The sequence below is a fragment of the Rousettus aegyptiacus genome, unplaced genomic scaffold, assembly GCF_014176215.1.
Source record: "Rousettus aegyptiacus isolate mRouAeg1 unplaced genomic scaffold, mRouAeg1.p scaffold_m13_p_1, whole genome shotgun sequence".
NCBI classification, from domain to species: domain Eukaryota; kingdom Metazoa; phylum Chordata; class Mammalia; order Chiroptera; family Pteropodidae; genus Rousettus; species Rousettus aegyptiacus.
In genome coordinates this window covers 4769440-4792582 of record NW_023416284.1, presented here as the reverse complement: position 1 = coordinate 4792582, position 23143 = coordinate 4769440, and the positions used below count along the sequence as shown (strand labels likewise).

At 36.8% G+C, this 23143-nt stretch overlaps 1 protein-coding gene and 2 pseudogenes across 4 annotated transcripts in view; 2 read left to right on the top strand and 1 right to left on the bottom strand.

Annotated features, from left to right (window-relative positions):
• The window catches only part of RERE (arginine-glutamic acid dipeptide repeats), a 357676-nt gene that overhangs the window by 11068 nt on the left and 323465 nt on the right, over positions 1–23143 (top strand). For 3 of the 4 annotated variants that reach the window (XM_036228290.1, XM_036228289.1, XM_036228287.1), the window contains exon 1: positions 2847–9104. The exons of the other annotated variant lie outside the window; for it this stretch is intronic. The gene's annotated coding sequence lies outside the window, so the exon portion shown is untranslated. Of the gene's footprint in view, positions 1–2846; positions 9105–23143 lie in introns of those variants that run through there. 4 annotated transcript variants of the gene reach the window in all.
• Positions 3296–3415, bottom strand: LOC118605366 (annotated as a pseudogene).
• Positions 18600–18715, top strand: LOC118605117 (annotated as a pseudogene).

Here is a 23143-nt window from a genome sequence, read left to right as displayed (position 1 = left end):
TGAATAAATGAGTAATATTATTGATATGGATAATATAAAAGAAACTTGGCTTAATCTCTTCATCCCAAGGCATATTGAGGAAGCTTTTTTTTTTTGACAAATTCTTGATGATAACATTTTTACATCGCAAATATAGTATAGAAAAACATTTTAGAGCTTCTTAGTTATTTGAATAATCAAAAATGAGTTTTATTTTAATCCTAATAAGTTTAAAATATGCTTTAGTTTTGCCTTGTATTAAAAAGAGTTAGGTACAGCAGTGAGTGACAGAAACCACAAAACAATGGTTTGAACGAGTTAAAAGTTTCCTTTTCTTCATGTAAATCATGGACAGCCCTGAGCCAGTATAGCGCCCTTCATGCTCATTAGGGGACCCGGCGTTTTTCTTTTAGTCAAAGATTGCCTCTTTAGTTTCTGTCATCAGTGCTGCATTCTTACCAGCAGGAAGGAGGCCAGGGCAAAAGCTGGGCCCATTCGTATCCTGTGAAGATACTTTCCAGAAGTTGCACACATCGCTTCTGCTCTGTCCCTTTAATTATAACCGAGCCACAGGGCCACAGATAGCTGTAAGGGAAGTTGGAAAATGTCCTTCCTGGAGATGGCTATGTGCCTAGTCAAAAATGAGAGATTCTGTTACTTTGAAAGAAGGAAAGAATCAGTATTGCAGGGCATCTGGCAGTCGTGCCACAAAGTCCCAATGGATAATGTAGTGTGAACACACATTTGGTAATTCACTCTTTAATATTGTTTGTAAGAATATTATACTACTATAGTTCAATATTTATTACAGAATTTTGACTAAATTTTTTGATATAATGATGGTGTCAGATTTTTATTGCTAGGTAAATTTTCTAACAAGGTGAACTGACTGCCTTCTGATTGGAGCATTCTGATCTTAGTAGCATAACTCACTTGTATATTTTTTTATTTTCATGTGATTCTATTATAGGAATCATTACTGAAATTTCCTGTTTTTATGTACTAAACATGATTACAGACCTCTTAGAAATATTTAATTCTTACATATATGCATTAGAAAACTGTGCAGACATCTTGTTGCTATAATATATTGAAAATGCTTTTATTAATACTTTATTAGCTTTATTAATATTCCTTGAAAATCTAGCTTTATAAAACATTTACATTCTTTAATATTTTATTTGTAATAGTTTACCATCTTTTCCATAACTTAGTGAGAATTTTAGGTTCTTTATAGAATAAAGAAACTGAAGGCAGCAGCAGTTTTTATATTATGTAAAAACCTTGATAACTTGGGTTATAGGTATGCTTTAAAGAATCTGTAATTTCCTGATAATAAACAATGACTTTTCACAGCTCAGGGTAACTTTAGTTTTTCAAGTCTTAGGACACAGTTTATCCTTTTATCTGTTGGCCATCATATTTTATTTGTCCCAGCATATAAGTACATTGTGTACAATTGTATAATTGTCATAAATAAATTTACTCTTAAATGCCACAAATTATTTCTGTCAACTTAGACCCAAAATTATGAATGTGTTATAAAGTTATAGTGTCTAAGGACTTTTCAAAACCCTGTGTTACGAAATTGATCATAGGGATTGCCTTTGAAGAAGGCATGTTAAGGCACTGGGGAGGAGGGTGGAAAGAGAGGGATCCTTACTTTTCATACTCTTAGTCATAGGTAAATATTACCTAGTTGAAATAAAAACATAAGAAAAGCCTGTGCTTTTTTATTTTTAGGTTTTTGCCATTCTTTTTTTTTTTTTTATAAACTTAAGTGAAATATCAGTTTAATTTATGTATGAAATGGGGCATACAAAATTACCACGTCACAGATTGTGCCCTTGATGAATTTTCTCACTAATGGAAATGAGACATGTGCCCAATTGAGTACTGGGTAGAGGAAAATGCCTCAAGCGATAATGGTACTGTGGTTTAAGAAAGAGAATTAGCCCTGGCTGGGGTATTAGGGAAGATTTGGTATAGGAGGAGGTGTTTAACCTGTGTTTTGAAGGATTGGCAGGATTGGACATGTGATAAGTTGCTAAGAGGATTTCAGGCTGGAAAGCTTGGGAAATGGTGAGTACTTTAATTTTGCTGCTTCTCTGATGAGGATTATTGCGTTTTGATTTCCTTTTTAAAAATTTTATAAATATGTTCTGTAGAAGATGCAGGCAGACATAGTTTTTTCAACTCAGGTACTTTATATTTGAAGCTGTTGCTGGTAGCTGTTCAAACCAAATTGTCAGAGCATTTTGAAGAGGAGTCTTTTGGGCAGATTTCTCAAAGGAAGAACAGACTGGTTTGGCTGGAACCATAGAGCACAGGAAAGACAGGTAGGGTCATAGCATGGGGAGATTTGATGTCAGGATACGACTTTATTCGAGAACCTGCACTTCAAATTAAATACACATTATAATTATAAAATTAACATATACTCATTATAATCACATTTATACTGTCTAAAAAGAGTTAATACCCATTCCCCCAGTATTCTTCCAGATATTTTCTTGCATATACAAGCTCATATATACACACTATACATATTACCATGAATTATGCTTTTTATTTCATATTTCAGGTTTTCATTTTTCAAGTCAGTACCTGTAATTATACCTCAGGCCTTTTTTTTTTTTCTTTTTTAACAACTGCATAGTGGGACATCATAGGTACATAGTAGGTATTTTAATTTCCTATCGATGGACACTTAAATTGGTTTTGATTCTTTTTTTTTCAATCCTTGTGCCTGCAGTGGTCCCCAACCTTTCTGGGACCAAGGACCGGTGCTCCTATAAGAATCTAATGCTGAGGATCTGAGGTGGAGCTGAGGTGGTGATGCTAAGTGCTGGGAAGTGGCTGCAAATACAGATGAAGCTTCGCTCACTGGCCTGCCGCTCACCTCCTGCTGTGCTGTCTGGTTCCTAACAGGCCACGGACAGTGCAGGTCAATATTTTTTTGTGCCTATAAAATTGCATAGGTGTATCTGTACAGTAAATTCTTAGAAGTGGGGCTGAATCAATAGGTATGTGCATTTTTAATTTTGAAAGCAGTTGTAAAATTGTCCTTCAAAATGTGCCAGAGTATACAAAGCTGTTTTGGAGTTTAGGTTTCCATATCTTGTAAGCTCTGGATATTATGAAAGTTCTTAATCTTTACTAACCTGGTAAAGAATGTACAGTACCTTATCTTAATTGGCATTTCTGTTTGTCTGTCTATCTGTCTATCTATTTATTTTCAGGTGAGGCAACCCTTGGTTGACCTCACAGATTGCAAAGACCTTGTCAATTTACAATCCCTTATTTTTTATTTTTTACCCTAACAGCACGTGGTCTTCCTTGATGATCTCTCATCCAAGTACTAACCGGGCCCAACCCTGCTTAGCTTCCACGATCAAATGAGATTGGGCTTGTTCAGGGTGGCATAGCCGTAGACATTAATTTGCATTTTTTCGACCATGAGTGAAGTTGATATTCTTTTTATATATCAGAATTTTAAAATACACATTTTGTGTTCCCTCTCAAAGCCAGCTGGTTTATATTATATGCAGTACGTATTTCTAAGTACCAGTTATTTGTTTAGATCTTAAAAATAATATATTTATTGAGATATAACTCACATACCATAAAGTTTACTCTTTTAAAGTATACAATTTGCAGGTTTTAGTTATTTTAAAATCAAATGATAGTCATTGCTTTATTATTTGTAGTAAATAACCATCATGATGAACTTTGAGTCCTCTCTTTCCAAGCTCTTCAACATTTTAGGCTCAAAATATAAAATGGGAGATTTAACTTTTGCTGTTATTTTTCCAGTGTGGGCCTCTCTTACCAGAGAGGAGAGTGCAGCGGGGCTCGCTGGGTTCTGTAATGGAACTATGCATGACAACTGCTTTGGAATCTCACTGCTTTGGTACTGTTTGAGGGGGTGATTTCTTTTAAATAACTTATAGTTGAAACTGATTTCCAACTGTTAGAGGTGATACAAGGTTTTCAACTTTTTTCTGAAAAATTTAAAATAACGAAATTGGAAGTGAATAAGGCTCCTGAGGTAAAAAGATTTGAGAAATGTGATAAGTATTTACAATTAGTTTTTTTCAGATGGGTGATCGACTCCTTTTTTTTAGTTACTGTGGTCATTTTTTACTTCAGATATTTCTCAACATCTCCTAACGTTTGTGTGTGCATGAGTGTGTGTGTTTATTGATGAGATGAGTACGTAGCTTCACTTTAAGAGCAGTAATGGTCTGGCCTGTGTGCATTTCCGTTACGATTCACATGGATGTTTAGAGTGGAGAAAAGCAAACCACTTATTGGTTAGATTGAGTTTTTGAGTAAACTCTTACTGTCCTCTAGATTGGCTCCCATCTAATAGGGTCCTCAGCAGCTCCTGTCCAAGGACCGTTATAGAAGAGTAGCTCTTACAACTGGCCAAGTCTGGGACCTTCATCTCTATGGTTGTCCACTTAGGAAAAGATATTGACAAAGGCCCAGACTAGATACTTTTTTCTGTTGATTTTGAGAGAACCAAATGTATCATTCTTTCCTTTTCTTCTTAGTAAAATATCCTTAAAATTATGATCCTCTGCATTTTACCCCTCTCATCTTCTATTATTTTTCTATCTTTTTATGCTGCTTCTGTTTGGAAAGTTATTTTTTTATTGGTTTGGTTTTAGTCCTGTAAATTACAATGTAATTTCTTTTTTCCCCCTTGACATCTTTTTTCTTGTTACCCATTTTTTTCATATTTTAGTCTTTTTTTCCTGCTGTAAAGTCCCTTGGCTTCTGGGTTGTAGTTTTGATTAAAGTGGATTCTTCCTTGAGCTTTTAATTAGATTTTCTTTTCTGTTAGCACTTTATAGGGAGATTGAAGATGATGCTGACTGACATGGGTCAGTGGCATGATTAGGATGAGACCGATGTGAAGTTGAGTGGCTCAGATATAGAATTTAGATTAGCTTGTGGATGTTTCCATGTGCACTTGAGGGCTGTTTCTTGGCTTAGAGACACTGTCCTAAAATAAAATAAAATACAATTCTTGTATAGTGTGCTTTTGAGTCAAGGTGAGATATGAGAAGTGGGCGACCTATGGAAGAACAGTGTTTATAACTCTAGAAACAATGTTTTGCTAAGAGACATGATGTTGATTTGATAGGAGAGACTAACTAGGTCTTTTAAGCACATTACGTATGTGTTGTGTAATTCATGTTTTTTCTTGCTTCACCAAAATGTTCTGAACCATAATAGCATATGAGGATTATAAATAAACTTGATTTTTGTCTCCTGGTTAGTGTGAGAAGACCTAGACCTTGATTCTATCTGTATACATGGGTTTGAAGTATGATGAAAGACTCTGCTGCTTTAGGTGTCAAGTGGGAACTGTAATACAAAAACTGAAATGAAAAAAAAAAAGATTTGAAAATATAAGCATACTCTACAAATCTGAAGTACTTTAGTTACCTTTTTCTCAGCAACTCAGGGTCGTTGCAGCCCACAACACAACCCTTACTTAATCTAGCAATATTTATTCTCTGTAATGTTACCTAGAGAAATCCACTGTTTTCTTGCTGTGTTTTTTATACCAATGCTACATGCATATGTATTTTTCCAAATATTTTTATACAGATCCTACTAAGTGCTCAGTAAGTGTTCAGCTGTAGTGGAGAACTGTTGTATTTAGGCGTTTTGTCCTAAAATAAAGACTTCTGTTTTCATTTTATGGTAAGAGACAAAAAGGCATTTTATGAGAGTGATAATGTATTGCCTTTTTTTTCTTTTAACAAATGTAGCAATTTTTTAATTGCAGAAATATGTAAACTTGTGTGTAAAAATACAATGGGGATGGCATCAATATGTTGTTATTTGAGTTAGGAATGGGAGCAGGTAGCATTTTTTTTTCTTGCCACCTCAGCCACAGGCCCAGGAGCTCTTAATAGAAACATATGGAGAGAGCTAGATTTCAGGCCGTTTTTCTCTCTGAAGTCCCTTATTTTAGTCTAATCATTAAGATGAACCTCTGAAGCTTTTTTGCTTTCTCAGAGTCAAATATTAATTTGTAATTAAAATGGTTAATATGGATTTTTTTTTTTTTAACTGTCTTGAATTGAAGGGAAATTGTCTGGATAAGTGTTTCTTCCCATGAGTGCTCATAGAATGTTTTTTCATTTGGCTTGGATGTTTGGGGTAATTTCTTCTCTTAGAAATCAAATCGTTTAGGATGTGGCCATATTTTTATCACTATTAGAAGAATACAAAGTCCTGCATCTCCAAATTCCATTTTGCTTGGGTCTTGTTGTCTTCTTGCAATTTCAGGATGCCGATTGCCAGACTTGCTAATGTACGGCTGGCTTTGAAATCCAAGGCATCTTTTGAGGATATCAAAGGACTCTTGGGGATGGAAATGTTAAGGTTGCAAAATGCTTACAGAGTACCACATGCTGTTGATATGCTTACTATAGTGATTTACGATCTTTGGAAATTTAGGCCTTTGATACAGCTGTCATCAAGGTGGACCTCAGCCCCGTCTGTGCATTGCTCCGAAATGATTTGCTTTAAGCTCTCAATATAAAAATAGGCCCCCTGCTTCTCTGATGTACCCTCCTCCCCCACCCTTCACAGCTTTTTGAAACCTTAAAATTGAGAAAAAATCTAGGTGTAAGACACCACTAAAAAGAACCTAACATCTGAGGGAAGCGTTAAAGAATCGAATGTTGCTAAAGCACCAAGGAGGGAGGAGTTTGACCTACTTTGAGCTCATCTGTGACACTTGTTTAGTTTAGAAAACTCCAGCAACACCGAGTTGGTATAGCTGCAGTTCTGAAGTTTGGTTTCATTTTAGATGCAGTGACAGTTGTCTGTCTGCTTTTAGGAGGTGATTGTATAGGAGTAACTGTACATGCACCTGTGACACCGTCACAGTCACTGTGGGACTTTCTGACAGATGATTTTTGGAGAGCTTTAGCCTCTTGTTCATGTATTACTGAAAAAGGAGCTGTGGATATTTGATGTTATTCTGACGGAAGACCTGTTGTTTGTATTACACCGAATTAGAGGTCAGTATTTGAAATTCTCTGTTTCAGTGGATATTCCAAAGAGCCCATAAGAATAATGGATGACTGTGAAATTAGCCAAGTGCATAGTTAAAAGTGTGTTTTAGAGAAGTGTGACTACCTGGTTTCTGCTTTGAATTACTGAACTGACGTTTGTTTTTAGATGCATGGAAAAAGTTGTACACTTGGTACTTTTTCAATTATAAACTGAATGAGTTATGAAAAGATAAAACTTGGATTTCATTGAGTGAAGAAAGCACACTTCCTAATTTATCTTTTTCTGTGAAGCGTCATCTGTTCTGTTGATGATAAATTCTTAGAGAGGATTGTTCTAAGTTTATAGTGATGATGTACTTTTTTTGTCTTAAATGGTTTCTGACAAAGTTTTTCCCCTTCATATTTTCTGTTTTGCTTGAATTTTAGAGTATCGGTTTGAAAATAATGTCTTCTCAAATATAATATGCTCCCTTCTCCTGGGGTTCCTATGGGTGCCCAGAAGTGATGTGTTTAATTTGAGAAAAATGATTTCAGAAGAATTATACTTTTCATGTATTTATACTAATTATAAAAAAGAAAACTCAGTCTTGTTTTTCTAAAGGAATAGACAAGGTGATTAATAAGTAGAGTATGAGTATAACAGTTATTCTAGAAGTGATCTGTAATTTCTGGCCAGAGCTTCTAGGAGGCTGCTCTCATCTTAAGTCTCCTTTTCTCTCCGCAGTTGGCTGTTAGAAAGGGAACATCCAAGTGATACATTGGACTAGTCCATTCATTTGGCAGTAGTTTTTTACTGTCTTTCGCAGAGCACCGTACTAGGCACTGGGAGCACAAACATGAGTAAGATTGGTCCTGCCATTATAGAGTTCATGACCAAAAGAAGGAAACAGATATGAATTAAACTCAATAAAATGCAGTCTGAAAAGAACTGTAATAGCAGTGGAAACATCGTGCTCCAGCAGCCCGGAGTAAAAGGCATGATTAGGCCCTGCGCATCTGCGTAACACTTATGGAGTTAAAACACAAAGTGGCTTTACTTCTTTGTCAACAGATCTGTATGTTAGTCCATCTTCAGGCATGGATGTGGATGTGTGGCCTCATGTAACCAAGGCAAAGTTTTTCATGTCATGAGTGTTTTCTAGAGAGTAAAGGGTAAATCTCTTCTTGGAAGAGGTTGGACATCCTAACCCTGTATTCTCCTGAACCCGAAATACTTTTCTTTATGTTTTGTTTACTTTTTAAGAACATTCTCTTAGAGCTTTGTAAAAAAAAAAAAAAAAAATGTTCATTTTTACTGAGCCCTTTCTTTGGAAAAAGAGCTCTTTTCAAATGAAGGAGGCCTATACCAGAAGGACTTAGCATTGTCCTTGACCTTCTCCTCTGTCTTGGGAACCTGTAGATGTTTTTTCATGGATACATGGTCCAAGTAAATTAGGTGCTGATCACATTTGCATATTTTCTTTGTTGGGTGCCAGGGGGTTAGGGACACAATATTTGGTTTTGCAGTTCATTCTCTCCTGCCAACCTTTTTTCCTCCCTAAATAAGAAGTAAAGCGTGACCTTCTCGGAAAATGGCTTAGTTTTCAGAAAAATTAAGTTATCTCTGTAGGGAGAATTTGAAGTATTGTTTAAAAATAAATTCATTAGCAATTAAAACAACACAAGGAGCACCTTTGAGCTTTATTAATTAAAATCAAAGCTATTAGGCGTGCATATTGTCTCCATATTTCTCTTATTGGCATTAAATCTATGCATTCATTTGCCAAATAGACTTATTATTTATTTGTGTTACTGTTTATTATTTGCTAGATAATGTACAGGCGATGGGGAGATTTGTAATATGGTGATGTTTACCTGCACTAGGAACAAATACATAAATCTTTTATATACAGTTTTAAATATTGTTGGTCTTTTTACTTATCTTGGATTATCAGTGTATATACTATGTTGCCTGCCCCAAAGGAGTATGTAAATTCAGTCCTAACCATGGTGCTTAAACCTGTAGTTCCAGAGAGAAGCAGCTGGCACTGAAGCTACCTGGCTTAACCTTCCACCTAGGATCTGTCACCGGGCCAACAGGTATTGGATGTGTGTTTTCCAAGTTTAATATTGATATAAGTTAGATATAAAAGAAATAAAAGTTATTACATTTGGCCTCACAACTAGGAAGCAAGCCTTGCAAGAATACATTTAGAGATTTCTAGAACAAAAGTGGACTATAACCAAACAATATAACTACTCATTGTTTAGGATAACAAGTATAGTTCAAATTCAGGTTAATCAGAGTTAGAGAAATTAACTAAGGATTCATTGAGAAGCTAAGATTAGGGTCTTGAAGTATGGCTTCTGTTTGAGTAAGAACTGGGAGAGTGAGTTAGGACAGTCTAAGCCGGGCGGGGTATGCTTGAGGCAGGAATGACCAGGTGTGAACAGGGTAAAGAATCTGTGGAGTGGGATGGGATGAGAAAGGTTAGGAGTACCAGATGACAGAGACTCGAAATGCTGAGCACAGAATTTCTGTTGGCACCCGGAAGGAACTGGGGAGAGATGATACAGTAGCAAGGCAGCCAGATACTATGGAGGTCTGAGTACTTTTGGTCCCACATTTGTGATCTAGGTTAGGAGGTGTGCTGGCCAGTCCTGGGAAATACATAAATGTGCACTTGTGTGCGGTGTTAAAATTGTTTTCTGTCCCTCTTATATTTGGTCAGACAGTAGGACAGACTAAAAGAAAGAAATAACCACAGGACAAAGTAGGCTTTTTGAAATCTAAGCTGTTGGTGATATATCACTGTTAGCTTTTATTTAGTATCAGATTTCATAAAAAATAAAAATTTACCAAAAACCCTACTACCAAATCTAGAAGTTATTTTAGTTTTTTAAAAAAAGTCATGTCATAGTTTATTTATAATTCACTTTCATGCCTTCTTTTGCCTATCACCCCAAACACCTACTGTTTCAAACCAGTTTAACTCTCTTTCCCTCCACCCCCTTTTTATCTCATATTTATTCTTCAGGTCTTAGTTTAGGCATCATTTCATCTGGAAAGCCTTTCTTCAGTCAGGGTATTACCCAGCTGTGCTCTTTTATGTCACCCGTACTGTCCTGGGACATCTCTTATCACACCATGCTGTGATTGCAGGCTGGGCTCTGGGAGCTCACAGAGCTCAGGGACTAGTCCTGTTTGCTGGTGAGCCCTCATCTGCCAGGGTGGGTCAGGCACATGTCACAGGGTTAGTAAATATTTGAGCAATGTAAAGGACTTAGTTGGACTGACTTGTCAATTGTAATTCTTTTTTCTTTTTTAGACTTAACATCTAAACAGTTTTCTGCTTTTATGTACTCATTTATAATGGTCGTATTATGTTTTTTTATGTGTATATTCTTTAAGTATTTCCCTGTTATTGGGCATTTAGATTATTCCTATTATTATTTTTCCTATATACCTAGTACTACTACCATAAACTTTCAGGTACATACAACACTCCTTTTTAACATTTTTAAATTAAAAATAATAAAGGAAAAGCATACATAAAGCATATATTCTTGAAAAGATGTATGTGTTTGTTTATATATTGTGTCTAACTTCATAGTGAGTGGCCTATAAAATAGTATTTGTTTTTGTCCAGATTTTATTTTTTCAAGAAAAGTATGTCTTTATTCTGATTCATATGAAACAAATTATAAAGTGGAGCCACTGTGTTGCTTAGATAGGGGAGGGACACTGAAGAGGTGACACTGGAGTAGGGGACCATGCACAGATCTGGGGATAGAGCATTTCAAACAGAGGGAGCACCAAACGCAGAGATCTTGAGGTGGAATCCTACTGGTGTGGTCCAGGAACAGTGGAACAGCCCTGGAGACGGTAGAAGGGAGAAGCAGGGACTGAGTCTCGCAGGTCCCTATATTCCACAGTCAGGCCTCTGGCTGTTATTCTAAGCATAATGGCATGCTCCTGGGGTATGGCAGGACCTGATTTCTCTTTTGAAAGGATCCCTCTGGGTGTTGTGTGAAAGTTAGACAGTAGCCAGTCGAAGTGGAATCAGGAAGACTGGCGAGGAGGCTATTTATTGCAGAAACCCAGGTGAGACATGATGGGGGCTTGGATAGGTTGGGGGCACTCGAGGTGTTGAGAGTGGTCAGGTTTGGGATTTGGTGAAATGCTGTGTCCTGAGAGAGGAAAATTTTACCAGTAGTTAAAAAACAGCTTAAGGCAAACCTGTGGTTGAATATGAGTTAGTGTTCAAAATGCCTCTCTCTTCAGAGTATTTGGTAGATTCTGTATCCATGAAATTACTAAATTGGTAAAGTGGGAAAAGGAACCAGGAAAGGTAAGGGCTGGGACTTGATCGTATTAATCCATTTGCTGATGGAACAAGAAAGATTCCGTAACAGGATACGTGCAAATTTTCATCTGTAATGGTTATATGTTTAATATAAAAGATATTTTTGAAGAACATGTGCTTGGATAAATTATATACTGAATTCTGGTGCTTAGCGTGATTGTGTTCAACTAGACCTGTTTAGTATTAACTGTGAAATATGTTGCAGCAATAATGAGAAATGCAGTGAGTGTCCTTCTGCTGTTATCAAAATCCATTAACAAGTTTTGCTGTACTTAACTGCTTTTCATTGTTACGCTTTATGGTTCGTACTAAAGCTGTAGATGTAAATGACATCCATTCTACAGTGGTTTCTCAAGGCTTTACAAACAATGATGTTGTATTTTGAGTAAACATCTGTTTACTTCATAGTAGTGATAGAGATGCTAGACAGGTTATGGTTTGCTTTTTTCTGCTTTGTATAGGATTTTAGCCAGGTAGAGAAAAATATTTGACAATGTTCTTGGGCTTCGTGAAACTACATTGGCTTATGTGAGTGCTTCACACAGATGACCGCGTTTCTTTATTGCTTTTATAGAGAGGCATTAGCTTAGCTCAGGGACACCCTTTAGTGTAGGAAGTCTGTGAAAAGTGGGCAAAGGAACTTCTGAAGCCACTAAATGGAAGTGGAGTGCCTTTTTTTTTTTTTTTTTGATAAATTTTGGTTTGGGAGTGCAAAATTTAAACTTACAGTGTTTGCAACATGAAAGATATTGTCAGGGTGTTGAGTGTTTATTGGTTTGTGTTTTTTAGGGTCGGGGTCTTTAAAGATAGAATTTTAGAATCCACTTTCCTTAGCTACTTAAAGGTTTAGAACAAAGATTTAGAAACTTTTTGGGTAGCAGATCACTTTATTAATCTGGCGAGAAGTGTGGACTCTTTCCAGAAAAATATGTGCACATATTCATTCAACAAGTTTATTCAGCTTGTGTTTATTGAATGACTGTTCTCTGCCAGGCAGCACTGTAGATTGATGTTTAAGATACATCAGTGAACACAATCGAAAAACAAGCAAACAAACAACAACCCACCCAAATACCCTGCCCTGTGGAGCTTAGTCTAGTGGAGACAGTGAGCAGTGTTAGAATTTGATAAGTGCTTTGGGGAAAATATCATACGGAAGGGAAGGATGGCCTATTATGATTTAAATAGGGGAGTCAGGATAGGCCTTGTAGAGGGGCTAATAAAGTTAGCCATGTGGAGTTCTGGGGTTTGAGTGCTCCAGGCAGAAGGGACTAGCCAACCAGCACAAAGGCTGGGTTAAGGATGGTGAGATTGGAGCAGGACTAGCAAGGGAAAGAGTGGTGTGTTAATTTCATTGGGCTGCCGTAACAAAGAACTACAGATGGGGGGCATAGAACAACAGACATTATTTTCTCACAGGTCAGGAGACCAGAAGTCTGAAATCAAGGTGTTGGCAGGGTTGTTTCCTTCTGGAAGCTCTAAGGGAGTATCCATTCTATTCTCTCCTGGCTTCTGGTGGCTGCCAGCAATCTTTGGCATTCTTTGGCTTGTAGACACATCACTTTAATCTCTGCTCCTTTCTTCCCATTTCCTTCTCATCTCCCTCTGCCTGTCATTGGATTTATTTAGGACCCACCCCAAATCCAGGATGATCTCATCTCTAGATACTTAACTTTATTACATCTGCAAAGATTTTTTTTTTCTAAATGAGTTGCATTCACAGAAACTGGAGGTTAAGATTTGGATTTGTTTTTTTGGGACCACCATTCATCTGTATTGACTGCTAAGACAGATGCAAAATGTAGTATGTACTGGTAAGGGGGTCGAGGCAGCTAGACTTCTGGAGTCCCTGGGGTCCTATTAAAAACCTTGGCTTAAATTGATATGGAAAGGCATTGGAAGGTTTAGAGCAGAGAAATGACGTATGATTTGCATTTTAGAAGGATCACTCTGCTGTGTGGGCCATAGACTGGGGCGAGGGGGCGGGATTGAGCTAGGAGTCTGTTGCAGTAATAATCCACATGAGAAATGATAATGGCTCAGAGCAGGGTAGTAGGGTGAAGGAGGTGAGAAGTGTTTGGCTTCTGGATGTATATGTTCGAGGTAGAGCAACAGTATTTATATTTTTTATTTTTTATTACATTTATTGAGGTGAAGAGCAGCAGTATTTTCTGATGAATTTTGATGTAGGGTGGGGGTGAAAGAGGAGTTGAGACTAATTCCAAGATTTTAGGACTGAGCAGCTGGAAAGAGAGTTGTTGGGAACTAATGGGAAGTCTGGGGTTAGAGCAGGCTTTTTGTGGAAGAGCTTAGATTTGGACACAGTTTAAGGTAGTAATTGACAAGTGGAAATGCTGAGTTGACAGTTTTAAGACAGTGGAAGAGTCTGGAATTCAGGTGAGAAACCTGGGTTGGAGATACGTAGTTGTACTTCTTGGCAAAGGTGTGGTAATTAAAGCCGGAAGACTGGAAGAGATCACCACCAGGGCACAGAGAAGAGGAAAGATCGCTGAGAAGAGTTCAGTGAAAAAAGAAAACCAAGAGACTGCAGATGCTCGTGGAGGGCATCCTGGAAGCCAGGGGAGAACAGGTGTCAGGCAGGAGGGGGAGATGAATGTGTCCAGAATCTCCCAAACCAGCTCATAACAGGACCGGGAATTGATCATTGGATTTAGCAATGTGGAGGTCAGAGGTGATCTGGACAAGAGTAGTTTCAGCAGTGTTTTGTTTTGATGGGTTTAAGAGAAATCAAAGGATAATTTGAGAGAGAATGTAGCATCTTTTGGGGGAATTTTTGTTGTAAAGGAAAATAGAGAAATGAGTTTTAGGGTAGTGGAAATTTAGTGAAGACTTTTTTCTTTTTTTAAGACGGGAGGAATAACAGTATAGAAATATTTTACCACCTCAAATTTTTGTTTAATTTCAGGGGATTAATAGGCCCCTTGAAGCCCTTCTGTGAACCTGCAATTTAAAAACTCTTGGTCTGCAGCTTGTCCGTAAAACCACAGGGCAGCAACCTCATGCCCTCCCTTGAGATTTTTCTTTTATATTAAAAGTTTGCATGCACTTATAATTAGACCACAATCCTACGATATAGGTATTATTATCCTCATTTTACAGTGGTGGGGAAATAGAGGCACATGAAGGTTCAGTAACTTGCCCAAAGTTACCTGGCTAGGAAGTGGCAGAATGAAGTTTTGAACTCAGGCAGTCTGACTCCAGAGTCTGTTCCATAGCTGCTGCGCTATGCTTTCTCTGTGGCCTTCAGTTGTGGGTGCTAATGGAGTGTGTATTGGGTTAGGGAAGTAGGATGAAGGTAGGAGCTTTAGGGCAAGTGATGCTTTTGGGAAGTCGTTGAGATTTTCTTCTGAAAGATTCTGTAAAAGATAAAATGTCTTTATGAGTTTGTCTGAGGTGACATATAATGAATATAGCAAGACTGTAATAGTTTTTATTCCAAGCACTTAAGAATAGTTGCTTTTCTTCAAGCAGATTGATGAGCATCCTCTTCCATCGCATAAGAGTGTTTGGCTGGCACACAGAGCTACATTTTCTATTTCCAGCAGGTGAACTTGCTCCCCCATCGCCTCTGCTTTATTTTCTGGTTCCTTTGACAGTAGGGTTTGATATTTGGGTGTACCTTGGATGGCATTGTTCTCTTGGATCAGATGACCTAAATTACTGGCTCTTTTTATTGCACAGTGGTTCAGGTATGCCTTTGGGGCCCTAGAGTTAAAATGGATGGTCCTGAGTCCTTAAAGAGCATGTCACTAAGGGTTTTGTAGTTCGTTTGGTTAGTGCAGACTCCTTTTACTTTGGTACAGGTTGTGTACCCCTTTTCTCTATCATGCAGCCAGTCTTTGCTTCCTTAGATAACTCAGGTATGTTCTCCCTATAATGTTTACCCAAGAATGGACTAGACAGGGCCAAGAAATTGGGGCAGTAGTACATATGAAGGATTCTAAGGCACAAGTCAATTAGTGACTTAGCTGACATTGGGACCCAGTTTCCTTAATGTCTATGTTAATGCTTTAAAAAAAGAAATGAGTTATTTTAAAACGTATAAGCACTTTTGTGCAATTGTATAATTTTTGTCATAACAAATGTATAATGTTTCATAAGTTTTCTAGTTTTTACTATTGTAGGTAATTAATACTCTATGCATCTTTTTTTTTTTCTGTGCCGTAAATAAAAGTGTCACTGTTATAAGCACTGAGGATGTGGTTATGAATAAATAGAAAAAAATTTCTGTTCTCCTGGAGCTTCTAATAGATAAGTATCTTCTTGTAGTTACAGTTGTTTCTGTAGGATAAACTATGAATTCCAATATTACAAATAAAATTGTTCAGTAACATTTCTAACCATTATAACAAGTTTTCTTTTAAACTTTGTAAAAAATGAAGTCTTCTACAGTATTTTTTCTATTAACTGTGTACTGTTTGTTCCATTACACACAAATGTTATCAAAAATTAAAATAAATAGGGACCTCTAGAAAGAAGTGTTTTAAGTATCATCAGTTCTTGATAATTAAAGAACTTGAATAATTGCTTTTTTCACTAATCAGCTAAAATATATAAATAGCTCTTGTAATTTTTGGCACGGCTGAGGAATTTTTTAGCCAGTTTATTGTAAACTTAATTGATAAGATCTATATTAAAGTCAAATTTCACATTGTAAAGTTGACTGGTAATTTCTGATGCCTTACTTTGGTGATCCTCCTCCCATTCTACTTTCATTTCTAAAAATTTTCTGGGGACTTGGCAAAATCTTTAATAAAACTGGGTGACTTTGGTGGATGGCATTAGATGTGATCCAGTCTGCTCTGAAATGCCTAGTTTGAACTTTTACTCAAAGTGTGCCTATGTTTAGTAACAAAGAAATAACCCTGTAAAAAGTTATAACCAAATCTCAGCTTGAAACAAAGGATGACCTGTTCAAATTAAACATCAAGAAATAGCTTTCTATAGCTGAATATAGCAGAGAGCTCAAGACAGCAATCTGTGCAGAGTGATCACAATAGTTATTTTGATACTTTGAGTGTCTAATAGTATAGCCACTCAAAGGTATACCTCTTTATTGTGCTTCACTTTATTGCACTTCATAGATGTTGTGGTGTTTTTGTTTTTGCAAATCGAGGGTTTGTGGCAACCCTGCATCGAGCAAGTGGGCACCATCTTTCACTTCGTGTCCGTCTCTGTGTCACATTTCGGTGATTCTCACAGTATTTCACACTCCTTCATGGTTCGTTACGGTGATCTGTGATCAGCGATCTTTGACGTTACCATCGTAATTGTTTTGGGGCTCCACGAACCACTCCCGTGTGAGACGGTGAATGTGACCGATAAATGTGTGTGTTCTGACTGTTCCACCGACCAGCCGGTCCCTTGTCGCTTTCCCTCTTCTCAGACCTCCCTGTTCCCTGAGGTACGACCATATTGAAATTAGTCCAGTTACTAACCTTACAACGGCCTCTAAGAGTTCAAGTGCAAGGAAAAGTCATATGTCTCCTACTTTAAATCAAAAGCCGGACATGATTAAGCTTGGTTAGGAAGGCATTTCGAAAGATGAGATAGGCCGAAAGCTAGGCCTCTCGTGCCAGTTAGCCAAGTCATGAGTGCAAAGGGAACGTTCCTGAAGGAAATGACAAGTGCTGCTCCAGTGCACACAGGAGTGACGAGAAGGTGAAACAGCCTCGCTGCTGATGTATCGGGAGAAAGTTTTAGTGGTCCGGACAGAAGACCAAACCAGCCACACATTCCCCGAAGCCAAAGCCCAGAGCGAGGCCCTGACTCTCCCGTCCTGGGAAGGCCGAGAGGCGAGGAAGCTGCAGAAGGAGCGTTGGAAGCGAGCAGAGGTCTCGGTTCATGCGGTTTAAGGACAAAGCCATCTCCATACCGTCAGGTGCAAAGTGAGGCAGTAAGTGCCGGTGCAGAAGCTGCAGCAAGTTACCCAGAAGATTCAGCTAAAATCGTTAACGAAAGTGGCTACGCTTGACGACCGATTTCAGGGTAGACACAGGAGCCTGATGATGGAGGAGGATGCCAGCTGGGACTTTCCACAGCTGGGAGGAGAAGTCAGCACCCGGCTTCCAAAGCGTCAAAGGCCAGGCTGAGCCTTGAGGGTATGTTTTTTTCTAGGAGGGCAAAGAGAAAATCTGGATGTCTTAGAAAAGCCAATACCTTCTAGAAATTGGAACAGCCATATAACTTACTATTTTAAGTAGGTTGCAGTGTAAATGTTAACAGATAAAATATTGATAACTTTCTCCACTTAGAATTCCTTCAAAGGTTGAAGTGCTTATTGGAGTCACTCAATAAGTAGTTCTAATTTTTGACTTTGATGTTATTTTAACATTTAGTGAAAGAGAACATATTTAAGGGGAATGTTAAATATTAATGGTGTTTAGAGGAAAGAAAGAACTTATTTTAAAAATTTTACATGTCGTGCATTACATACTTAAAATAGAATGAGATAGTCTTAGGGGAAGAAAGTACCTGATGACTTCAGGTGAATGAAAAAAATTTAGAAAGTCACTAGCCATTTCAAGTGAACTCAGTTTAGGAAATTTATATAAGAAATGTTTTGTGACAATAGAATGTGGTACTGTATTTTGAATAATAAGCAGACTAAGAATATTGCGATTATTATAGTTGGTATGAAATTATATACCAGTTGGATGTTTACTTAAATCATATGTTGAAATTATTTACCATGTTTTTACCTGAAACATTTTTTAGTTAAGCAGAAGTTAGCTTTGGTTTGGGAGGTCATGTGATATGATGGTGAAGAGTACACATTTGGAAGCCAGACACCTGTGTTTAAATCCCAGCTTTGGCAGTAGTAACTTTATGTTAATGAGGATGATATAGAACTTTTCTGGGCCTCAAGTTTCCTCATCTGTAAAACAGGGATAATAATAGTACCTATGTGGTAGGATTACTGTGAGAATTAGATGAGTTAATATATACGAAGCATAAGTGATGAGAGAGGTCAAGTATTTCAGTGTTTATTGAACATCTACCATGTATATTTGATGTTGTTGGAAAATACAGATGTGGGAGAGATTTAAAAAAAAATTGAGAAAAGAGATGACTATTAAGAGAGGAGGTATGAGGATCAGATAGAGAATTCGCATGATTGAAATCTGCTCATAGTGTCACGGTTAGCACATCTGCTTTATACACAGAAAGTTCCTGGTTTGCGCCCCCAGTGGAGCCACAGTCCATGGTCTACAGCCATGCCACCCTGAACAAACCCGATGTTTTATCTCGGAAGCTAAGCAGGGTCGAGCCTGGTTAGTACTTGGATGGGAGACCACTGAGGAAGACCATGTGCTGTAGGCATAAATTAAAACAAACAAACAAACAAAAGTTAAAGTACATGTCAGTACTTGAGCAATTCGTTGATTATCTCCTTGAGTGGATGAGGTAAAGCATGATTCACTTCTGTATAGCAGAATAATAATTCTGGTGTGATTCTTTTTTAAGATTTAAGTTAGGTCGGGTAGAATTTTTAAGTAGTTAACTAAAATAAAGGGGGAAATAGGAAATTCCTAGAATTAGTGAGCAGAAGTGAAATCTGAAAGATGCTGACAAGGAAGAAAACAGGATCAAAGGAAAAAGGGTTCTGTCGAGGCTAGAGGACAAATGTGTTTGAATATTCAGGATTGCTGGGGCCTTGAATTGATGGTTTCAGATATGAAGAGTGTGTGGCTGTGCAAGTGGATGGCTTTATGGAGTGAAGGTAGAGGTCACTGGCAAGGAGGATACCTAAGAAGCAGGTACCTGGCTGTCAAATGGATGTGTCTTCTTGTTGCCCTGACCTTGATTATGGCAGTACTCAGGTAAGAAGGAAAGCTGTTAGCAGATATTAAAGACGTCCATGAATGCGGGGAAAGGACCACTCAGAGATCGTTCTGTTAACGCTCCGTGGTATTTCTTTTGTGTAATTTTTCTTTATATCTCACTGTCTTTGAATATCATTGGTACCGTATGTATATGCTCTTTTGTAACTGGCTTTAAACAACTTTTATGTTTTCTTACTATATAAAGTGGTAGATGTTTATTGTATAAAAGTTAGAAAATAGGGTTAAAAAGGAGAAACTTAAAAGCATCCATAGATAATAAATGTTAGACTTTTTTCCTATGCAGGCTGTATAAGTACATTTAAAAAACGGTATCATGTTAGATATATTTTTGCAATTACTGCATCTTCAGTAAGATATGAGCATTTTCATGTCATTCAATATCAACAAATATACTTTCAGGATTATTTTTATAACTGTAATTTTCTGTTATATAAATTGGCTATAACTTACTGATTGAATCCATTATTGAGCATTTCTAACATCTGCTGTTTTCCTAAGCCAGTTGTGTATTGTGTCTTTATATTAACATAGTTTATGATGGTTGGATAGTGTTTTGGTGTCTGAATTCACTGTAAGTCCACAGTGTAATGAAGGGTTGTTTTTAACTCTTTACCTGATTGACACATAATTTATGGAGGACAATTCAACTATGTAGTTATGGCCACACACAGTAACATTTTATCTGTAGTATGAATGTACAGAGTTCTTGGAGTTGATTTTTTTGAGGGAGAGAAAGTTAACCATGTCCACTTGGGTCTTTGTGCTATTTCCTGGACCAGATTTATATCGAAAATGCTGAATGCTTAAAAATGTGGAATTTCCTTTGCCATGTTTATAGCAAGATATTCTCATTTGCCTTTCTTTAATGACAAAGGGTAAATAACCATTGATTTTAAAAATATTAAATATTAAAAGCTAAAATGGGGACTAGTATTATGAGAGTCATGGCAGTGACATAAGTTGCCTTGAGTTTTCTTGGCCGATGTCCTTGGGGACAGTACATGTGCTTTGCAGAATGCTTTGATTGAAAATATTTACACAGAAAATGAGCTTGCAGTATGAACAGATCGAAATGACTAATTTATTACCCCTAAAAATCTCAGAGTCTACAGCATTAGAGGACTCCTAAAAGCTGATCTAAAGATAGGATTGGACTGGAAAAACTGACTACTGACTTTTTTCACATGACTTCTTCAAAGCACTTTTCCAAAGTGAGTTTTTACTATTTGTTAACTTATCGTTTGCATGTGACTTCCCTACATACACCAGAAAGCCACAGTCGTATTTACCACTGTATCTCTAGTCCCAATGCATGAATGAATCAATTGTATTAGATCTGTTTTCATCCATTGAAGTTACTAAAGAATTGACTTCTTTAGGAGAGTAATTTTCCAGATACACATGAGTAAAATGAAATGAAACACAGTTTATCTGGGGTGTTCTGGTGGTGCAGAAGGGTAATCTGGGAGTCCTTCTTCTCCCTAAATAGTTTTCTTCCCTCTAAATTGCCTGCATAACAACCACAGCTCTGTGATTTTCATCAATTCAACCATTGCATGTTTTTCTAAGTCTTGATTCTGAAATAGTTCTTACCTGGTGCTGCTGTGATGTATCGGGACAGCATTGTGCAATAGAAATTATAATCTGAGCTTCAACTATAAGCCACATATGTAATTTAACATTTTCTAGTAGCCACATTAAAAAAAGACAAAAGAGAGGGGAAAATTAATTTTAACTATATTTAACCGAATATATCCAGAATATTATTTCAACATGTAAATAATATTCCTATTCTTTACATTTTTTTCATACTTAGCTTTCAAAATCCAGTGTGCATTTTACACTTGCACACTTGGGTTAGCACATTGCAAGTGCTCAACGGCTACATGTGGCTGGTGTTAACCCTATTCGACAGTGAAGATTTAGGGAATCATTTAAAAGCAAAACTGTGAACCAAAATGCTAATAATGTAGGTGGTGGCCAACATATCTACTTAATAGTCTTTCTGAGGACAACCTTAATAGTTTTGTTTTTAAAAATGTTATTTGGTACAGATAAGTTTGTAACAGTAGTAAGTTTTTGATACAGGTTGGAATTTATATGTTGAATTAGTGAAGAGTTTAACCGGGATAATAAAAAAAAAGTGTTAATAAATTTTTCTAAAATCCAGGAACTCTGAAGCTTGTCCTCCTTTTTAAGTATTAAAAAAAAAATGTGAGGAGAGAGGATCTAACTATATCTAATGTTTTATTAGTTATTTTACGGGAATAGACATCTGCCGCATATATGGTAAAATGTTAACATTTGTTATTCTGGGTGGTAATTACGTGGTATCCGTTATAGTCTCCAATACTTGTCTGTTAGTTGAAATATTTAATGAAAAAAATTTAAAGGTATAAAAACCTTGATTCATAAAAGTAAAATGTAAATGAGAACATTATTTGATGTATTATAAATTCTGAAAGTGATGCTGTGCTTGTACTTTACATAGTGACCATATTCTTTCTTTGCCTCCAATTAATAGTGAGTTGCAGAAAAATGGTAACTTATTTTCAGCAACTGCTTTCTTTTGTTGAGACTTGTTATGAAAGACATACCATCTGGATGTGATTTAATATAATTTCATGTTATAGCTATAACATTTCAAAGAATGTACTATTTCTTAGACATCTCTATTTAGACAGATGTTTGACTTGTAGATCTGTAAAAAGTGAAAAAGTAGTGGTGACATTTTTGGAGTTGAAAAAAATTTTAAACTTTTTTTTTTATAATTCAGTCAGCAAAATTCTTTTTTATTTATTTGATATTGTATTAAAGGCACAGACCAGATATTTACTTATTCAATGGAAATAGGCCTGAATAGGTATGTGATTCTTTGGTGGAATCTCAAATTGACTTTGTAATGTAAATTTTATTTGTATGATACTTTGAGAGGATAAGGTAACATAAGAGTATTACATGTCAGGAACAAAATATCTGAAGTACTAGTAAGTTTCAGTCCAATGTAGAAATGGGTTATATTGGGGGTACCCACACAGATACACACACACACACACAGACACATACACACAGATACACATGGGGCAGGGAGGGAGGGAGAGAGAGGAAGGGAAGGGTAGATTTGACAATTAGGAATTATATATATTTAGGATGTACAGTTTGATGATTTGATGTACATGTACATTGTGAAATAATCACTGCATTGACTCTAATTAACATCTTCATCATCTCAGATGGTTACCATTTTTTTTTGTTTTGTGGTGAGAACACAGGCTCTAATCCTCTTAGCAAATTTCAAGTATACAATATTGTTAACTGTGGTGACATTGTTATACATTTCTAGAAATATTTTTTTTCATTCAACGAATATTTGTTACTGAGTATATATTTTACTGTATAACAGTAGAAACGCCTACCTTCATGAAATTTAAAGAGATGACAGCTGTTTGCATTTTGATGTCTTTTCCTCCAATTTCTTTTTCTAGTCATTCGTATTAGAAAATTGGGGTGGATATTTATGTCTTTTCCTAAAACAGCATTTACAGCATAAACAATTTCTTACAATATTAGAGTCTTTGAAAACCTTATTAAAAGGGCTTCCTACTATTTTTTCTTACAATAAAAGTAATATATACTACTTATAAACTTTATACATATAGAAATGTATAATTTAGCAAATAAAAGTCTCTAATAGTTTTGACCTCCAGTAAGTTGGTGTATATTATTCCTAACTCTTTCTTTTTTTTCCCCCCTATAAATTCCAGCCATCTCAATCTCCCCAAACTTCAGTCTGTTTCCTCAGCTCAGCAGCACTTCTGGGCCGTGTTTGGGTTCCCCCTCCTCGTGCTGTCTTTTGGAAATTGTCTCCAGGCAAACAGCGGAGGCAACTGTAGGGCTCTCTTAA